The sequence below is a fragment of the Siphateles boraxobius genome, unplaced genomic scaffold (assembly GCF_051911475.1).
Source record: "Siphateles boraxobius isolate OS27281-9 unplaced genomic scaffold, OSU_SipBor_1 8, whole genome shotgun sequence".
NCBI classification, from domain to species: domain Eukaryota; kingdom Metazoa; phylum Chordata; class Actinopteri; order Cypriniformes; family Leuciscidae; genus Siphateles; species Siphateles boraxobius.
Window position 1 is genome coordinate 26,567,406 of NW_027509208.1, and position 17,595 is coordinate 26,585,000.

General features: G+C 28.0%; 1 long non-coding RNA gene across 1 annotated transcript in view; it reads right to left on the reverse strand.

Moving 5' to 3' along the window:
- Window positions 1-1,452: 1,452 nt before the first annotated feature.
- Window positions 1,453-17,595, reverse strand: part of LOC143728900 (uncharacterized) — a 35,905-nt gene continuing 19,762 nt past the window's right edge. Inside the window, exon 2 of the long non-coding RNA XR_013199915.1 lies at window positions 1,453-1,586. This is a non-coding gene — a long non-coding RNA (uncharacterized LOC143728900). The remainder of the gene's footprint in view (window positions 1,587-17,595) is intronic.

Here is a 17,595-nt window from a genome sequence, read left to right on the forward strand (position 1 = left end):
CTAACTAATCTTTCTTCTTTCTTTCTAACTAATCTTTCTTTCTTTCTTTCTAACTAATCTTTCTTCTTTCTTTCTTTCTAACTAATCTTTCTTCTTTCTTTCTTTCTTTCTTTCTTTCTTTCTAACTAATCTTTCTTCTTTCTTTCTTTCTTTCTAACTAATCTTTCTTCTTTCTTTCTTTCTTTCTTTCTAACTAATCTTTCTTCTTTCTTTCTTTCTTTCTTTCTTTCTTTCTTTCTTTCTTTCTTTCTTTCTTTCTTTCTTTTTCTTTCTTTCTAACTAATCTTTCTTCTTTCTTTCTTTCTAACTAATCTTTCTTCTTTCTTTCTTTCTCTCTTTCTAACTAATCTTTCTTCTTTCTTTCTTTCTTTCTAACTAATCTTTCTTTCTTTCTTTCTAACTAATCTTTCTTCTTTCTTTCTAACTAATCTTTCTTCTTTCTTTCAAACTAATCTTTCTTCTTTCTTTCTTTCTCTCTTTCTAACTAATCTTTCTTCTTTCTTTCTTTCTTTCTAACTAATCTTTCTTTCTTTCTTTCTAACTAATCTTTCTTCTTTCTTTCTTACTAATCTTTCTTCTTTCTTTCAAACTAATCTTTCTTCTTTCTTTCTTTCTTTCTTTCTTTCTTTCTAACTAATCTTTCTTCTTTCTTTCTTTCTTTCTTTCTTTCTTTCTTTCTTTCTTTCTTTCTTTTTCTTTCTTTCTTTCTAACTAATCTTTCTTCTTTCTTTCTTTCTTTCTAACTAATCTTTCTTCTTTCTTTCTTTCTAACTATTCTTTCTTCTTTCTTTCTTTCTTTCTTTCTTAGTCTTTCTTAGACTCATTTAAACTTATAAATTCTAAACTCATAAACTTATACACTTATAAACTCATACACTTAGGAACTCATGAATTCATACACTTATGAACTCAAACTCATTAATTAATAAACTCTGAACTCTTACTCATTTAAACTTATAAACGCTAAACTCAAAAACTCGTACACTTATAAACTCATGAATTCATACACTTATGAACTCAAACTCATAAATTAATAAACTCTGAACTCTTACTCATTTAAACTTATAAACTCTAAACTCATAAACTAGTACACGTATTAACTCATACACTTAAACTCATGAATTCATACTTATGAACTCAAACCCATAAATTAAACTCTGAACTCTTACTCATTTAAACTTATAAACTCTAAACTCATAAACTCGTACACTTATAAACTCATGAATTCATACACTTATGAACTCATGAATTCATAAATTTATAAACTCATGAATTCATACACTTATGAACTCAAACTCATCCATTAATAAACTCTGAACTCTTACACATTTAAACTTATAAACTCTAAACTCATAAACTTTTTTTTCTATCTATCTATCTATCTATCTATCTATCTATCTATCTATCTATCTATCTATCTATCTATCTATCTATCTCTCTATCTATCTATCTTCCTTTTTCTTTCTTTCTTTCTAACTAATCTATCTTTCGTTCTTTCTTTCTAACTAATATTTATTTCTTTCTAACTAATCTATCTTTCTTTCTATCTTTCTTTCTAACTAATCTATCTTTCTTTTCTAACTAATCTATTTCTTTCTAACTAATCTTTCTTTCTTTCTTTCTTTCTTTCTAACTAATCTATCTTTCTAACTAATCTTTCTTTCTTTCTAACTAATCTTCCTTTCTAACTTTCTTTCTGTCTTTCTTTCTACTTAATCTTTCTTTCTAACTAATTTCTTTCTTTCTTTCTTTCTTTCTACATAATTTTTCTTTCTTTCTTTCTTTCTTTCTTTCTTTCTTTCTTTCTTTCTTTCTTTCTTTCTTTCTTTCTAACTTTCTAACTGATCTCTCCTACTAATCTGTCCTTTCTTTCTTTCTTTCTTTCTAATTAATCTTTTTTCTACCTTATCTTTCTTTTTTCTTTCTTTCTTACTAATCTTTCTTTCTTTCTTTCTTTCTAACATTTATATCTAACAATTCTTTCAAACCTTTCTTTCTTTCTAACCTATCAATTCCTTTCTAAATGTTCTTTTTTTCTAAATAATCTTTCTTTCTACCTAATCTTTCTTTCTTTTTATTTCTTTCTAACTAATCTTTCTTTCTTTCTAACAATTCTAAAAAACCCTAGCAACACCATAGCAACCCCCCAAAATACCCTAGAACACCCTAGCAACCACCAGAACACCCTAGCAACTGCCTAGCAACCACCCAGAACACCCTAGCAACCACCCAAAATACCTTAAATCACCCTTGCAACACCATAGCAACCACACAAAATACCCTAGAACACCATAGCAACACCATAGCAACCACCCAGAACACCTTAGCAACCACCCAAAATACCTTAAATCACCCTAGCAACACCATAGCAACCACCCAAAATACCCTAGAACACCCTAGCAACCACCAGAACACCCTAGCAACCACCCAAAATACCTTAAATCACCCTAGCATCACCATAGCAACCACCCAAAATACCCTAGAACACCCTAGCAACGGCCTAGCAACCACCCAGAACACCCTGGCAACCACCCAAAATACCTTAAATCAACCTAGCAACACCATAGCAACCACCCAAAATACCCTAGAACACCCTAGCAATACCATAGCAACCACCCAGAACACCATAGCAACCACACAAAATACCTTAAAACACCCTAGCAACACCATAGCAACCACCCAAAATACCTTACAACACCCTAGCAACACCATAGCAACTACCCAGAACACCCTAGCAACCACCCAGAACACCCTAGCAACTAATATAAACTACTTTAAAATTCAAACTAAATTTAAACTTTAAACTAATTTAAATTTCAATATACTTTAAACTTTAAACTAACTTAAACTTCTATCTACTTTAAACTTTAAACTAATTTAAACATTTAAACTTTAAACTAATTTAAACTATAAACTAATTTAAACTTCAAACTACTGAAAACTTCACACTAATTTACATTTTAAACTAATGTAAACTTCAAACTACTTTAAACTTCTTTAAACTTTCTGGTCCAAACTTTCACAAGCCAACTTAAAGTTTGTCTCGGCGAACTTTTTCTAGTTAAGTTGGCTTGTGAGAGCCAACTTACTGATATTGTACTTAAACTTATTATTATTATTATTATTATTCTTACTAAAAATTTACAACTCTAACTCCTCCCAGAGCTTTAACTCTACATACTCCAAACTCGGCTCACATTGACTTAACATGGCGGAATGTTCAGATTTTCAAACTCCCCAACTGTCAAAAATTCAAATCTAAACTCCTTGAAGCCCTAGACTGAATCAAACTGCCATTCTATGTACTATATGAGCCATTGAGACTCATTTAAAACTAATAAACTAATCTATCTATGACACTCATCTATCTATCTATCTATCATCTGACTATTCTATCTATCTATCTATCTATCTATCTATCTATCTATCTATCTATCTATCTATCTATCTATCTATCTATCTATCTATCTATCTATCTAGCTATCAATCTCTCTGTCTATCTATCTATCTATCTATCTATCTATCTATCTATCTATCTATCTATCTATCTATCTAGCTATCAATCTCTCTGTCTATCTATCTATCTATCTATCTATCTATCCAGCCTCATCTATCTATCTATCTATCTATCTATCTATCTATCTATCTATCTATCTATCTATCTATCTATCTATCTATCTATCTATCTATCCAGCCTCTATCTATCTATCTATCTATCTATCTTTCTATCTATCTATCTATCTATCTATCTATCTATCCATCTATCCAGCCTCTATCTATCTATCTATCTATCTTTCTATCTATCTATCTATCAATCTATCTATCCATCTATCCAGCCTTATCTATCTATCTATCCAGCCTTATCTATCTATCTATCTATCTATCTATCTATCTATCTATCTATCTATCTATCTATCTATCTATCTATCTATCTATCTATCTATATCTCTTTCTAACTCTATCTATCTATCTATCTATCCTATATCTCTTTCTAACTCTATCTATCTATCTATCTATCTATCTATCTATCTATCTATCTATCTATCTATCTATCTATCTATCTATCTATCTATCTATCTATCTATCCTATATCTCTTTCTAACTCTATCTATCTATCTATCTATCTATCTATCTATCTATCTATCTATCTATCTATCTATCTATCTATCTATCTATCTATCTATCTATCTCTGTCTAACTCTATCTATCTATCTATCTATCTATCTATCTATCTATCTATCTATCTATCTATCTATCTATCTATCTATCTATCTATCCTATATCTCTTTCTAACTCTAATTCAATTCAATTCATTTCAAATTGCTTTATTGGCATGACTGTACATATTACAATATTGCCAAAGCTTGTCACACAACCACCCAAAAATACCCTAGAACACCCTAGCAACTGCCTAGCAACCCCCAGAACACCCTAGCAACTGCCTAGCAACCACCCAGAACACCCTAGCAACCACCCAAAATACCTTAAATCACACTAGCAACACCATAGCAACCACCCAAAATACCCTAAAACACCCTAGCAACACCCTAGCAACCACTAAAACACCCTAGCAACTGCCGAGCAACCACCCAGAACACCCTAGCAACCACCCGAAATACCCTAGAACACCCTAGCAACACCATAGCAACCAACCAGAACACCCTAGCAACCACCCAAAATACCTTAAAACATCCTAGCAACACCATAGCAACCACCCAAAATACCCTAGAACACCCTAGCAACACCATAGCAACCACCCAAAATACCTTACAACACCCTAGCAACACCATAGCTACCACCCAGAGCACCCTAGCAACTGCCTGGCAACCACCCAGAACACCCTAGCAACCACCCAGAACACCCTAGCAACTAATATAAACTTCAAACTACTTTAAACTTCAAACTTCTTTAAACTTTAAACTAATTTAAACTTCTAACTACTTTTAACTTTAAACTAATTTAAACTTATTTAAACTTTAAACTAATTTAAACTATAAACTAATTTAAACTTCAAACTACTTTAAACTTCAAACTAATTTCAACTTCAAACTACTTTAAAATTCAAACTAATTTAAACTTTAAACTAATTTAAACTTCTTCAAACTTATTGGTCCAAACTTTCACAAGCCAACTTAAAGTTTGTCTCGACAAACTTTTTCTAGTTAAGTTGGCTTGTGAGAGCCAACTTACTGATATTGTACTTAAACTTATTATTATTATTATTATTGTTTTTCTGAGACTAAAATTTCCAACTCTATCTCCTCCTAGAGCTTTAACTCCACATACTCCAAACTCGGCACGGACACTCAAACTGTTCTGACTTAGTGTGCTATATCTTTTCTAACTGATCGGACTTACGGTTTTCCTAAAAACTACGATCAAACTCGGAAAAAACTCCCATTGACTTTACATTGCGGAATCTTCAGATTTTCAAACTCCCCAACTGTCAAAAATTCAAATGTAAATCCCTTGAAACCCTAGACTGAATCAAACTGCCATTCTATACACTATATGTGCCATTAAGACTCAATTAAACTAATAAACTCATCTAACTATTGCACTTATCTATCTAATCTTAAACTCATAATAAATTAATAAACTCTAAAATTGAACTCTTCAATCTATCTAAATCAAACTGCCATTCTATTTACTATGAGCCATTGAGACTCATTTAAACTAATAAACTAATCTATCTATGACACTTTTCTATCTACACTTAAACTATTAAACTCATAATAAATTAATAAACTCTAAACTTGAACTCTTAGACTCATTTAAACTTATAAACTCTAAACTCATAAATTGTACACTTATAAACTCATACACTTATAAACTCATGAATTCATACACTTATGAACTCAAACTCATAAATTAATAAACTCTGAACTCTTACTCATTTAAACTTATAAACTCTAAACTCATAAACTCATAAACTTATAAACTCATGAATTCATACACTTATGAATTTTCATAAATTCATACACTTATGAACTTTTAAATTCACAAATAGTTCACCATAGCAACCACCCAGAACACCCTAGCAACTGCCTAGCAACCACCCAAAATACCATACAACACCCTAGCAACACCATAACAACCATCCAAAACACCATAGAATACCCTAGCAACACCATAGCAACCACCCAGAACACCCTAGCAACTGCCTAGCAACCACCCAAAATACCTTAAAACACCCTGGCAACACCATAGCAACCACCCAAAATAGCCTAGAACACCTTAGCAACCATCCTAAATAGCGTAGAACACCCTAGCAACACCATATCAACCACCCAGAACACCCAAGCAACCACCCAAAATACCTTAAAACACCCTAGCAACACCATAGCAACCACCCAAAATACCCTAGAACACCCTAGCAACTGCCTAGCAACCACCCAGAACACCCTAACAACCACCCAAAATACCTTAAACACCCTAGCAACACCATAGCAACCACCCAAAATACCCTAGAACACCCTAGCAACTGCCTAGCAACTCCCAGAACACCCTAGCAACTGCCTAGCAACCACCCAGAACACCCTAGCAACCACCCAAAATACCTTAAATCACCCTAGCAACACCATAGCAACCACCCAAAATACCCTAGAACACCCTAGCAACACCCTAGCAACCACCAGAACACCCTAGTAACTGCCTAGCAACCACCCAGAACACCCTAACAACCACCCAAAATACCTTAAATCACCCTAGCAACACCATAGCAACCACCCAAAATACCCTAGAACACCCTAGCAACACCATAGCAACCACCCAGAACACCCTAGCAACCACCCAAAATACCTTAAAATACCCTAGCAACACCATAGCAACCACCCAAAATACCTTAAAACACCCTAGCAACACCATAGCAACCACCCAGAACACCCTAGCAACCACCCAGAACACCCTAGCAACTAATATAAACTTCAAACTACTTTAAAATTCAAACTAAATTTAAACTTTAAACTAATTTAAACGTCAATCTACTTTAAACTTTAAACTAATTTAAACTTCTAACTACTTTTAACTTTAAACTAATTTAAACATTTAAACTTTAAACTAATTTAAACTATATACTAATTTAAACTTCAAACTACTTTAAACTTCACACTAATTTACATTTTAAACGAATGTAAACTTTAAACTACTTTAAACTTCTTTAAACTTTCTGCTCCAAACTTTCACAAGCCAACTTAAAGTTTGTCTCGACGAACTTTTTCTAGTTAAGTTGGCTTGTGAAAGCCAACTTACTGAAATCCTATTTAAACTTATTATTAAGTTGGCTTGTGAAAGCCAACTTACTGAAATCCTATTTAAACTTATTATTATTCTTTTTCTTCTTCTTTTTCTTAACCAAAATTTTCTGACTGCTACTCCTCCTAGAGCTTTAACTCTACAAACTCCAAACTCGGGTCAGACCTTCAGACTGTTCTGACTTAGTGTGCTATATCTTTTCAGACTGATTTGACTTTCAGATTTCTTAAAAATTAATATTAAAAATCATAAAAATCCCATTGACTTTCATTGCAACAGTTCAAATTGAGCCCAGGCTACGGTGGCCCAGCAGTGTACAACACAAAAACTCAAATCTAAACTCCCTGAAGCCCAAGACTCAATTAAACTACCATTCTATATGTACTAATGAACTTATCTATCTATCTATCTATCTATCTATCTATCTATCTATCTATCTATCTATCTATCTATCCATCTATCTATCTCTTTCTATCTATCTATCTATCTATCTATCTATCTATCTATCTATCTATCTATCTATCTATCTATCTATCTATCTATCTATCTATGTATCTATCTATCTAATCTATCTTTCTTTCTTACTAACTAATCTATCTTTCTTTCTTTCTTTCTAACTAATCTTTCTTCTTTCTTTCTTTATTTCTTTCTTTCTTTCTAACTAATCTTTCTTCTTTCTTTCTTTCTTTCTTTCTAACTAATCTTTCTTCTTTCTTTCTAACTAATCTTTCTTCTTTCTTTCTGTCTTTCTTTCTTTCTAACTAATATTTCTTTTTTCTTTTTTCTTACTAACTAATCTATCTTTCTTTCTTTCTAACTAATCTTTCTTCTTTCTTTCTTTCTTTCTAACTAATCTTTCTTCTTTCTTTCTTTCTTTCTTTCTTTCTTTCTTTCTTTCTTTCTTTCTTTCTTTCTTTCTTTCTTTCTAACTAATATTTCTTCTTTCTTTCTTTCTAACTAATATTTCTTCTTTCTAACTAATCTTTCTTCTTTCTTTCTAACTAATCTTTCTTCTTTCTTTCTAACTAATCTTTCTTCTTTCTTTCTAACTAATCTTCTTTCTTTCTTTCTTTCTTTCTTTCTTTCTTTCTTTCTTTCTTTCTTTCTTTCTTTCTTTCTTTCTTTCTTTCTTTCTTTCTAACTAATCTTTCTTTCTTTCTTTCTTTCTTTCTTTCTAACTAATCTTTCTTCTTTCTTTCTTTCTTTCTTTCTTTTTCTTTCTTTCTTTCTAACTAATCTTTCTTCTTTCTTTCTTTCTTTCTAACTAATCTTTCTTCTTTCTTTCTTTCTAACTATTCTTTCTTCTTTCTTTCTTTCTTTCTTTCTTTCTTTCTTTCTTTCTTTCTTTCTTTCTTTCTTTCTTTCTTTCTTTCTTTCTTTCTTTCTTTCTTTCTTTCTTTCTTTCTTTCTTTCTAACTAATCTTTCTTTCTAACTAATTCTTTCTTTCTTTCTTTCTAACTAATCTTTCTTCTTTCTTTCTTTCTTTCTTTCTTTCTTTCTTTCTTTCTTTCTTTTTCTTTCTTTCTTTCTTTCTTTCTTTCTTTCTTTCTTTCTTTCTTTCTTTCTTTCTTTCTTTCTTTCTTTCTTTCTTTCTTTCTTTCTTTCTAACTAATATTTCTTCTTTCTTTCTTTCTTTCTTTCTTTCTTTCTTTCTTTCTTTCTTTCTAACTAATATTTCTTCTTTCTTTCTTTCTTTCTTTCTTTCTTTCTTTCTTTCTTTCTTTCTTTCTTTCTTTCTTTCTTTCTTTCTAACTAATATTTCTTCTTTCTTTCTAACTAATATTTCTTCTTTCTTTCTTTCTAACTAATCTTTCTTTCTTTCTTTCTAACTAATCTTTCTTTCTTTCTTTCTTTCTTTCTTTCTTTCTAACTAATCTTTCTTCTTTCTTTCTTTCTTTCTAACTAATCTTTCTTCTTTCTTTCTTTCTTTCTTTCTTTCTTTCTTTCTTTCTTTCTAACTAATCTTTCTTCTTTCTTTCTTTCTTTCTTTCTTTCTAACTAATCTTTCTAACTAATTATTTCTTTCTTTCTTTCTAACTAATCTTTCTTCTTTCTTTCTTTCTTTCTTTCTTTCTTTCTTTCTTTCTTTCTTTCTTTCTAACTAATCTTTCTTTCTAACTAATTCTTTCTTTCTTTCTTTCTAACTAATCTTTCTTCTTTCTTTCTTTCATTCTTTCTAACTAATATTTCTTCTTTCTTTCTTTCTTTCTTTCTTTCTTTCTTTCTTTCTAACTAATATTTCTTTCTTTCTTTCTTTCTTTCTTTCTTTCTTTCTAACTGATATTTCTTCTTTCTTTCTTTCTAACTAATCTTTCTTTCTTTCTTTCTAACTAATCTTTCTTCTTTCTTTCTAACTAATCTTTCTTCTTTCTTTCTTTCTTTTTTACTTTTTCTTTCTTTCTTTCTAACTAATCTTTCTTTCTTTCTTTCTTTCTTTCTTTCTTTCTTTCTTTCTTTCTTTCTTTCTTTCTTTCTTTCTTTCTTTCTAACTAATCTTTCTTCTTTCTTTCTTTCTTTCTTTCTTTCTTTCTTTCTTTCTTTCTTTCTTTCTTTCTTTCTAACTAATCTTTCTTTCTAACTAATTCTTTCTTTCTTTCTTTCTAACTAATCTTTCTTTCTTTCTTTCTTTCTTTCTTTCTTTCTTTCTTTCTTTCTTTCTTTCTAACTAATATTTCTTCTTTCTTTCTTTCTAACTAATATTTCTTCTTTCTAACTAATCTTTCTTCTTTCTTTCTAACTAATCTTTCTTTCATTCTAACTAATCTTTCTTTCTTTCTAACTAATCTTTCTTCTTTCTTTCTTTCTTTCTTTCTTTCTTTCTAACTAATCTTTCTTCTTTCTTTCTTTCTTTCTAACTAATCTTTCTTCTTTCTTTCTTTCTTTCTTTCTTTCTTTTTCTTTCTTTCTTTCTAACTAATCTTTCTTCTTTCTTTCTTTCTTTCTAACTAATCTTTCTTCTTTCTTTCTTTCTTTCTAACTAATCTTTCTTTCTTTCTTTCTTTCTAACTAATCTTTCTTTCTTTCTTTCTTTCTTTCTAACTAATCTTTCTTCTTTCTTTCTCACTAATCTTTCTTCTTTATTTCTAACTAATCTTTCTTTCTTTCTTTCTTTCTTTCTTTCTTTCTTTCTTTCTTTCTTTCTTTCTTTCTTTCTTTCTTTCTTTCTTTCTTTCTTTCTTTCTTTCTTTCTTTCTAACTAATCTTTCTTCTTTCTTTCTTTCTTTCTTTCTTTCTTTCTTTCTTTCTTACTAATCTTTCTTCTTTCTTTCTTTCTTTCTTTCTAACTAATCTTTCTTCTTTCTTTCTTTCTTTCTAACTAATCTTTCTTTTTTCTTTCTTTCTTTCTTTCTTTCTTTCTTTCTTTCTTTCTTTCTTTCTTTCTTTCTTTCTTTCTTTCTTTCTTTCTAACTAATCTTTCTTCTTTCTTTCTTTCTTTCTTTCTTTCTTTCTTTCTTTCTTTCTTTTTCTTTCTTTCTTTCTAACTAATCTTTCTTCTTTCTTTCTTTCTTTCTTTCTTTCTTTCTTTCTAACTAATCTTTCTTCTTTCTTTCTTTCTTTCTTTCTAACTATTCTTTCTTCTTTCTTTCTTTCTTTCTTTCTTTCTTTCTAACTAATCTTTCTTCTTTCTTTCTAACTAATCTTTCTTTCTTTCTTTCTAACTAATCTTTCTTCTTTCTTTCTTTCTAACTAATCTTTCTTCTTTCTTTCTTTCTTTCTTTCTTTCTTTCTTTCTTTCTTTCTAACTAATCTTTCTTCTTTCTTTCTTTCTTTCTAACTAATCTTTCTTCTTTCTTTCTTTCTTTCTTTCTTTCTTTCTAACTAATCTTTCTTCTTTCTTTCTTTCTTTCTTTCTTTTTCTTTCTTTCTTTTTCTTTCTTTCTAACTAATCTTTCTTCTTTCTTTCTTTCTTTCTTTCTTTCTAACTAATCTTTCTTCTTTCTTTCTTTCTTTCTTTCTTTCTAACTAATCTTTCTTCTTTCTTTCTTTCTTTCTTTCTTTCTAACTATTCTTTCTTCTTTCTTTCTTTCTTTCTTTCTAACTAATCTTTCTTCTTTCTTTCTAACTAATCTTTCTTTCTTTCTTTCTAACTAATCTTTCTTCTTTCTTTCTTTCTAACTAATCTTTCTTCTTTCTTTCTTTCTTTCTTTCTTTCTTTCTAACTAATCTTTCTTCTTTCTTTCTTTCTTTCTAACTAATCTTTCTTCTTTCTTTCTTTCTTTCTTTCTAACTAATCTTTCTTCTTTCTTTCTTTCTTTCTTTCTTTCTTTCTTTCTTTCTTTCTTTCTCTTTCTTTTTCTTTCTTTCTAACTAATCTTTCTTCTTTCTTTCTTTCTAACTAATCTTTCTTCTTTCTTTCTTTCTCTCTTTCTAACTAATCTTTCTTCTTTCTTTCTTTCTTTCTAACTAATCTTTCTTTCTTTCTTTCTAACTAATCTTTCTTCTTTCTTTCTTTCTAACTAATCTTTCTTCTTTCTTTCTTTCTTTCTTTCTTTCTTTCTTTCTTTCTTTCTTTCTTTCTTTCTAACTAATCTTTCTTTCTTTCTTTCTTTCTAACTAATCTTTCTTTCTTTCTTTCTTTCTTTCTAACTAATCTTTCTTCTTTCTTTCTTTCTTTCTAACTAATCTTTCTTCTTTCTTTCTTTCTTTCTTTCTTTCTTTCTTTCTTTCTTTCTAACTAATCTTTCTTCTTTCTTTCTTTCTTTCTTTCTAACTAATCTTTCTAACTAATTATTTCTTTCTTTCTTTCTAACTAATCTTTCTTCTTTCTTTCTTTCTTTCTTTCTTTCTTTCTTTCTTTCTTTCTTTCTTTCTTTCTAACTAATCTTTCTTTCTAACTAATTCTTTCTTTCTTTCTTTCTAACTAATCTTTCTTCTTTCTTTCTTTCTTTCTTTCTTTGTAACTAATATTTCTTCTTTCTTTCTTTCTTTCTTTCTTTCTTTCTAACTACTATTTCTTTCTTTCTTTCTTTCTTTCTTTCTAACTGATATTTCTTCTTTCTTTCTTTCTAACTAATCTTTCTTTCTTTCTTTCTAACTAATCTTTCTTCTTTCTTTCTAACTAATCTTTCTTCTTTCTTTCTTTCTTTCTTTCTTTCTTTTTTACTTTTTCTTTCTTTCTTTCTAACTAATCTTTCTTCTTTCTTTCTTTCTTTCTTTCTTTCTTTCTTTCTTTCTTTCTTTCTAACTAATCTTTCTTCTTTCTTTCTTTCTTTCTTTCTTTCTTTCTTTCTTTCTTTCTTTCTTTCTTTCTTTCTTTCTTTCTAACTAATCTTTCTTTCTAACTAATTCTTTCTTTCTTTCTTTCTAACTAATCTTTCTTTCTTTCTTTCTTTCTTTCTTTCTTTCTTTCTTTCTTTCTTTCTAACTAATATTTCTTCTTTCTTTCTTTCTAACTAATATTTCTTCTTTCTAACTAATCTTTCTTCTTTCTTTCTAACTAATCTTTCTTTCATTCTAACTAATCTTTCTTTCTTTCTAACTAATCTTTCTTCTTTCTTTCTTTCTTTCTAACTAATCTTTCTTCTTTCTTTCTTTCTTTCTAACTAATCTTTCTTCTTTCTTTCTTTCTTTCTTTCTTTCTTTCTTTTTCTTTCTTTCTTTCTAACTAATCTTTCTTCTTTCTTTCTTTCTTTCTAACTAATCTTTCTTCTTTCTTTCTTTCTTTCTAACTAATCTTTCTTTCTTTCTTTCTAACTAATCTTTCTTTCTTTCTTTCTTTCTTTCTAACTAATCTTTCTTCTTTCTTTCTCACTAATCTTTCTTCTTTATTTCTAACTAATCTTTCTTCTTTCTTTCTTTCTTTCTTTCTTTCTTTCTTTCTTTCTTTCTTTCTTTCTTTCTTTCTAACTAATCTTTCTTCTTTCTTTCTTTCTTTCTTTCTTTCTTTCTTACTAATCTTTCTTCTTTCTTTCTTTCTTTCTTTCTTTCTAACTAATCTTTCTTCTTTCTTTCTTTCTTTCTAACTAATCTTTCTTTTTTCTTTCTTTCTTTCTTTCTTTCTTTCTTTCTTTCTTTCTTTCTTTCTTTCTAACTAATCTTTCTTTCTTTCTTTCTTTCTTTCTTTCTTTCTTTCTTTTTCTTTCTTTCTTTCTAACTAATCTTTCTTCTTTCTTTCTTTCTTTCTTTCTTTCTTTCTTTCTTTCTAACTAATCTTTCTTCTTTCTTTCTTTCTTTCTTTCTAACTATTCTTTCTTCTTTCTTTCTTTCTTTCTTTCTTTCTAACTAATCTTTCTTCTTTCTTTCTAACTAATCTTTCTTTCTTTCTTTCTAACTAATCTTTCTTCTTTCTTTCTTTCTAACTAATCTTTCTTCTTTCTTTCTTTCTTTCTTTCTTTCTTTCTTTCTTTCTAACTAATCTTTCTTCTTTCTTTCTTTCTTTCTTTCTAACTAATCTTTCTTCTTTCTTTCTTTCTTTCTTTCTTTCTTTCTTTCTTTCTTTCTTTCTTTCTTTCTTTCTTTTTCTTTCTTTCTAACTAATCTTTCTTCTTTCTTTCTTTCTTTCTTTCTTTCTTTCTTTCTAACTAATCTTTCTTCTTTCTTTCTTTCTTTCTTTCTTTCTAACTAATCTTTCTTCTTTCTTTCTTTCTTTCTTTCTTTCTTTCTTTCTTTCTTTCTTTCTTTCTTTCTTTCTTCTTTCTTTCTTTCTTTCTTTCTTTCTAACTAATCTTTCTTCTTTCTTTCTAACTAATCTTTCTTTCTTTCTAACTAATCTTTCTTCTTTCTTTCTTTCTAACTAATCTTTCTTCTTTCTTTCTTTCTTTCTTTCTAACTAATCTTTCTTCTTTCTTTCTTTCTTTCTAACTAATCTTTCTTCTTTCTTTCTTTCTTTCTTTCTAACTAATCTTTCTTCTTTCTTTCTTTCTTTCTTTCTTTCTTTCTTTCTTTCTTTCTTTTTCTTTCTTTCTAACTAATCTTTCTTCTTTCTTTCTTTCTAACTAATCTTTCTTCTTTCTTTCTTTCTCTCTTTCTAACTAATCTTTCTTCTTTCTTTCTTTCTTTCTAACTAATCTTTCTTTCTTTCTTTCTAACTAATCTTTCTTCTTTCTTTCTAACTAATCTTTCTTCTTTCTTTCAAACTAATCTTTCTTCTTTCTTTCTTTCTCTCTTTCTAACTAATCTTTCTTCTTTCTTTCTTTCTTTCTAACTAATCTTTCTTTCTTTCTTTCTAACTAATCTTTCTTCTTTCTTTCTTACTAATCTTTCTTCTTTCTTTCAAACTAATCTTTCTTCTTTCTTTCTTTCTTTCTTTCTTTCTTTCTTTCTTTCTTTCTAACTAATCTTTCTTCTTTCTTTCTTTCTTTCTTTCTTTCTTTCTTTCTTTCTTTTTCTTTCTTTCTTTCTAACTAATCTTTCTTCTTTCTTTCTTTCTTTCTAACTAATCTTTCTTCTTTCTTTCTTTCTAACTATTCTTTCTTCTTTCTTTCTTTCTTTCTTTCTTTCTTTCTTTCTTTCTTTCTTTCTTTCTTTCTAACTACTCTTTCTTTCTAACTAATTCTTTCTTTCTTTCTTTCTAACTAATCTTTCTTCTTTCTTTCTTTCTAACTAATCTTTCTTTCTTTCTTTCTTTCTTTCTTTCTTTCTTTCTTTCTTTCTTTCTTTCTTTCTTTCTTTCTTTCTTCCTTTCTTTCTTTCTTTTTCTTTCTTTCTTTCTAACTAATCTTTCTTCTTTCTTTCTTTCTTTCTAACTAATCTTTCTTCTTTCTTTCTTTCTTTCTTTCTTTCTAACTAATCTTTCTTTCTTTCTTTCTAACTAATCTTTCTTCTTTCTTTCTTTCTAACTAATCTTTCTTCTTTCTTTCTTTCTTTCTTTCTTTCTTTCTAACTAATCTTTCTTCTTTCTTTCTAACTAATCTTTCTTCTTTCTTTCTTTCTTTCTAACTAATCTTTCTTCTTTCTTTCTTTCTTTCTTTCTTTCTTTCTAACTATTCTTTCTTCTTTCTTTCTTTCTTTCTTTCTAACTAATCTTTCTTCTTTCTTTCTAACTAATCTTTCTTTCTTTCTTTCTAACTAATCTTTCTTCTTTCTTTCTTTCTAACTAATCTTTCTTCTTTCTTTCTTTCTTTCTTTCTTTCTAACTAATCTTTCTTCTTTCTTTCTTTCTTTCTAACTAATCTTTCTTCTTTCTTTCTTTCTTTCTTTCTTTCTTTCTAACTAATCTTTCTTCTTTCTTTCTTTCTTTCTTTCTTTCTTTCTTTCTTTCTTTTTCTTTCTTTCTTTTTCTTTCTTTTTCTTTCTTTCTAACTAATCTTTCTTCTTTCTTTCTTTCTTTCTTTCTTTCTAACTAATCTTTCTTCTTTCTTTCTTTCTTTCTTTCTTTCTTTCTAACTAATCTTTCTTCTTTCTTTCTTTCTTTCTAACTAATCTTTCTTTCTTTCTTTCTAGCTAATCTTTCATCTTTCTTTCTTTCTAACTAATCTTTCTTCTTTCTTTCTTTCTTTCTTTCTTTCTTTCTTTCTTTCTTTATAACTAATCTTTCTTCTTTCTTTCTTACTAATCTTTCTTCTTTCTTTCTAACTAATCTTTCTTCTTTCTTTCTTTCTTTCTTTCTAACTAATCTTTCTTCTTTCTTTCTTTCTTTCTTTCTTTTTCTTTCTTTCTTTCTAACTAATCTTTCTTCTTTCTTTCTTTCTTTCTAACTAATCTTTCTTCTTTCTTTCTTTCTAACTATTCTTTCTTCTTTCTTTCTTTCTTTCTTTCTTTCTTTCTTTCTTTCTTTCTTTCTTTCTTTCTAACTACTCTTTCTTTCTAACTAATTCTTTCTTTCTTTCTAACTAATCTTTCTTCTTTCTTTCTTTCTTTCTTTCTAACTAATCTTTCTTTCTTTCTTTCTTTCTTCCTTTCTTTCTTTCTTTCTTTCTTCCTTTCTTTCTTTCTTTCTTTCTTTCTTTTTCTTTCTTTCTTTTTCTTTCTTTCTTTCTTTCTAACTAATCTTTCTTCTTTCTAACTAATCTTTCTTCTTTCTTTCTTTCTTTCTAACTAATCTTTCTTTCTTTCTTTCTAACTAATCTTTCTTCTTTCTTTCTTTCTAACTAATCTTTCTTCTTTCTTTCTTTCTTTCTTTCTTTCTTTCTTTCTTTCTTTCTTTCTTTCTTTCTTTCTAACTAATCTTTCTTCTTTCTTTCTTTCTTTCTAACTAATCTTTCTTCTTTCTTTCTTTCTTTCTTTCTTTCTAACTAATCTTTCTTCTTTCTTTCTTTCTTTCTTTCTTTCTTTCTTTCTTTCTTTCTTTCTTTCTTTCTTTCTTTTTCTTTCTTTCTAACTAATCTTTCTTCTTTCTTTCTTTCTTTCTTTCTTTCTAACTAATCTTTCTTCTTTCTTTCTTTCTTTCTTTCTAACTAATCTTTCTTCTTTCTTTCTTTCTTTCTTTCTTTCTTTCTTTCTTTCTTTCTTTCTAACTATTCTTTCTTCTTTCTTTCTTTCTTTCTTTCTTTCTAACTAATCTTTCTTCTTTCTTTCTAACTAATCTTTCTTTCTTTCTTTCTAACTAATCTTTCTTCTTTCTTTCTTTCTAACTAATCTTTCTTCTTTCTTTCTTTCTTTCTTTCTTTCTAACTAATCTTTCTTCTTTCTTTCTTTCTTTCTAACTAATCTTTCTTCTTTCTTTCTTTCTTTCTTTCTAACTAATCTTTCTTCTTTCTTTCTTTCTTTCTTTCTTTCTTTCTTTCTTTCTTTTTCTTTCTTTCTAACTAATCTTTCTTCTTTCTTTCTTTCTAACTAATCTTTCTTCTTTCTTTCTTTCTCTCTTTCTAACTAATCTTTCTTCTTTCTTTCTTTCTTTCTAACTAATCTTTCTTTCTTTCTTTCTAACTAATCTTTCTTCTTTCTTTCTAACTAATCTTTCTTCTTTCTTTCAAACTAATCTTTCTTCTTTCTTTCTTTCTCTCTTTCTAACTAATCTTTCTTCTTTCTTTCTTTCTTTCTAACTAATCTTTCTTTCTTTCTTTCTAACTAATCTTTCTTCTTTCTTTCTTACTAATCTTTCTTCTTTCTTTCAAACTAATCTTTCTTCTTTCTTTCTTTCTTTCTTTCTTTCTAACTAATCTTTCTTCTTTCTTTCTTTCTTTCTTTCTTTCTTTCTTTCTTTCTTTCTTTCTTTCTTTCTTTCTTTCTTTCTTTCTTTCTTTCTTTCTTTCTTTTTCTTTCTTTCTTTCTAACTAATCTTTCTTCTTTCTTTCTTTCTTTCTAACTAATCTTTCTTCTTTCTTTCTTTCTAACTAATCTTTCTTCTTTCTTTCTTTCTTTCTTTCTTTCTTTCTAACTAATCTTTCTTTCTTTCTTTCTTTCTTTCTTCCTTTCTTTCTTTCTTTCTTTTTCTTTCTTTCTTTTTCTTTCTTTCTTTC